Source organism: Sinocyclocheilus rhinocerous, unplaced genomic scaffold (genome assembly GCF_001515625.1).
Source record: "Sinocyclocheilus rhinocerous isolate Xijiao unplaced genomic scaffold, SAMN03320098_v1.1 scaffold3945, whole genome shotgun sequence".
NCBI classification, from domain to species: domain Eukaryota; kingdom Metazoa; phylum Chordata; class Actinopteri; order Cypriniformes; family Cyprinidae; genus Sinocyclocheilus; species Sinocyclocheilus rhinocerous.
The window spans coordinates 75,665-79,183 of NW_015641830.1; the positions used below are offsets into that span (position 1 = coordinate 75,665).

At 45.1% G+C, this 3,519-nt stretch overlaps 1 long non-coding RNA gene across 1 annotated transcript; it reads right to left on the reverse strand.

Moving 5' to 3' along the window:
* Positions 1-1,837: 1,837 nt before the first annotated feature.
* Positions 1,838-3,383, reverse strand: LOC107755320 (uncharacterized). The gene is made up of 4 exons (XR_001641680.1): positions 2,556-3,383; positions 2,364-2,458; positions 2,193-2,251; positions 1,838-1,873 (listed from the first exon to the last, which is right to left on the reverse strand). It is a non-coding gene; the product is annotated as an uncharacterized LOC107755320 (long non-coding RNA).
* Between the last annotated feature and the right edge of the window lie 136 nt (positions 3,384-3,519).

Genomic DNA, 3,519 nt, shown 5'->3' on the forward strand with positions numbered 1-3,519 from the left:
CGCTCTCTCCCACCTTCAGTACCACGACTGAGGTGCCCTTGAGCAAGGCACCGAACCCCCAACTGCTCCCCGAGCGCCGCAGCAAAAAAAATGGCTGCCCACTGCTCCGGGTGTGTGTTCACGTTGTGTGTGTGTTCACTGCTGTGTATGTGCACTTTGGATGGGATAAATGCAGAGCACTAATTCCGAGTATGGGTCACCATACTTGGCCACTTCACTCACTCACTTAAAGCTTTAAAGGAGACCATTGTGAGAGTGATAGACGTTTTGTCTCAGGAGACAAGTGTGAGAAACAGGAGACTCAAGCAAAAGTCTCAGTTTGATGATAAGTAACCTCATTTCTGTCTAGGAGAAATATTTGAGATGTTAAAAAGATCACACTTTTGATTTTTTCTTTCCTCTGGGGTGTGCTGCTGTCACAATCATCAGCTGGAGTGCCCTTGATGGCCACCAGAGGGCACTTCACCCTAGACTTTTGCCATTCCATCAAAGACTACATCCCCCATGATCCTCTGCCCTGTTTCATCATCGCTGATAGTCTACAGGTGTCACTCATTAGCCTGATTAGCTCACCCTATATAAGTCCGGTTCACACTGGCATTCATTGCTAAGTCTTGCTAGTGTCAACTGCGTTTCTAAGCCTTGTTTCTTCCATGTCTTGGTTCCTGCTCTTGTTACTCTGCCTGTTTTTGGATTAGCCTTTAGCCTCTGTTTTTTGCCTTGGTGTTATTGTCTGGACTGATTACCTCTGTATATGATTGTAGAAATATATTGCCTTTGGATCCTCTACCTTCGTGTCACCGTGCAGTTCATGACGGCTGTATACTGTATACAGTGCTGGGCACTGAAGAGAAATTTAAACTAGTAACTGTTTAAAACTAGCACTAAGTATTGACATCGAGGTTCAACTGCTCTTCGGACAGCAGGAGTTTGAGTCTGACTGAAGGTACTTTCCTGCTCCTGTTCTCCTCCTGCTGGTTCCTGCCTCTCATTCTACTGTCCTGACCATTAAAGGTGAAAAACCTGGATGTAATAAAAGGAAAGAGCCACTGAGTGATAAAATGCTCCTGTACTGGAGTCTTGAAAGAGGTTACAGCGAGACAAAGAGATCTCCCATATTTCTCACACCACATTCTCAAGACCAGAAAGAATCATTTAGAAAAGTCTCACAAGCGTCTCCTGACGTCTCAACGGTCTCTCTCGCTTCTCCAGCGTCTCTTTCAGAGGCCTTCAACATCGACACTGAACATCCACTGAGATTTAATGGCACGCCGGAAGATTTCTTTGGTTACAGCGTTTATCAGACTGAGTTTGGAAACCGGAAACAGTGAGTCAGACACACACTGGTTGCTAGGGTGTTCTGTGTGGTTGCTAGGTGTTTTCTTGTGTGTCTAATTGATTGTGTGTGTTTCTCAGGATCATTGTTGGAGCTCCATTAGAAGGAAACTCAACAGGGGAGATGTACAGCTGCTCTGCAGATCTGCAGTCCTGCAAACAGCTGCAGCGGCCAGGTATCAGCTTCACAGCCCATCTATCAGTGACTGCTGTGGACTTTCACTGCTTTATACTGAGCTGATGACACTCCTCTCTCTCTCTGCTGGGGTTTGACAGGTTCAGAGAGCGTCCGCTTCTTTGGCATGTCTGCTGCTGTGTCGTCTGCTGCTCTCACTGTAAGTTCACTGTCTCTGACGGCCAAACTCCATCATGAGATGCTAATGATGTGTGTATTTCTCAGAGCTGCAGTCCGTATTTTCTTCATGAGTGTGATGGAAACTCGTATCTGAACGGCGTTTGCTACCAGTTCAGCAGCAGCTTACAGGCCGTCTCCAACTTCACCTCCATCACACTCATGAGGAAAATACGGACTGCAGCTCTGAGAAACACACACACGGAATCTGACACATCAGCAGCTTCAGCAGATCACAAAATCAGCTGAAACCAGTGCTAGAAAATAGCCATCACTTATTTATTAAAAATATAAACATTATACTCATAAAAAAGCTGTAATTATGGTTCAGCTTGCATTTTTATAATGTTCAGTAATGACCTTAACATACTCAGCTTAGTTTCTCTGTAATACTTTACAATCCCATGTTTGTATTTTCCATATACCATATTTAATGGTACCTGAGCATTCTGTGAACATTAACATCTCATGAAGGAGGTTTGACTGTCCGAGACACTGAACTTACAGTGAGAGCAGCAGAAGACACAGCAGCAGACATGCCGAAGAAGCGGACGCTCTCTGAACCTGTCAAACCCCAGCAGAGAGAGAGAGAGAGAGAGAGAGGAGTGTCATCAGCTCAGTATAAAGCAGTGAAAGTCCACAGCAATCACTGATAGATGGGCTGTGAAGCTGATACCTGGCCGCTGCAGCCGTTTGCAGGACTGCAGATCTGCAGAGCAGCTGTACATCTCCCCTGTTGAGTTTCCTTCTAATGGAGCTCCAACAATGATCCTGAGAAACACAACCACACCGCACAAACAATCAGACAGTCAGGAAACACCTAGCAACCACACAGAACACCCTAGCAACCAGTGTGTGTCTGACTCACTGTTTCCGGTTTCCAAACTCAGTCTGATAAACGCTGTAACCAAAGAAATCTTCCGGCGTGCCATTAAATCTCAGTGGATGTTCAGTGTCGATGTTGAAGGCCTCTGAAAGAGACGCTGGAGAAGCGAGAGAGACTGTTGAGACGCTTGTGAGACTTTTCTAAATGATTCTTTCTGGTCTTGAGAATGTGGTGTGAGAAATATGGGAGATCTCTTTGTCTCGCTGTAACCTCTTTCAAGACTCCAGTACAGGAGCATTTTATCACTCAGTGGCTCTTTCCTTTTATTACATCCAGGTTTTTCACCTTTAATGGTCAGGACAGTAGAATGAGAGGCAGGAACCAGCAGGAGGAGAACAGGAGCAGGAAAGTACCTTCAGTCAGACTCAAACTCCTGCTGTCCGAAGAGCAGTTGAACCTCGATGTCAATACTTAGTGCTAGTTTTAAACAGTTACTAGTTTAAATTTCTCTTCAGTGCCCAGCACTGTATACAGTATACAGCCGTCATGAACTGCACGGTGACACGAAGGTAGAGGATCCAAAGGCAATATATTTCCACAATCATATACAGAGGTAATCAGTCCAGACAATAACACCAAGGCAAAAAACAGAGGCTAAAGGCTAATCCAAAAACAGGCAGAGTAACAAGAGCAGGAACCAAGACATGGAAGAAACAAGGCTTAGAAACGCAGTTGACACTAGCAAGACTTAGCAATGAATGCCAGTGTGAACCGGACTTATATAGGGTGAGCTAATCAGGCTAATGAGTGACACCTGTAGACTATCAGCGATGATGAAACAGGGCAGAGGATCATGGGGGATGTAGTCTTTGATGGAATGGCAAAAGTCTAGGGTGAAGCACAGTGTGTGATGATGATGAGATCTCTTCTAAAGCTTTAAAGGAGACCATTGTGAAAGTGATAGACGTTTTGTCTCAGGAGACAAGTGTGAGAAACAGGAGACTCA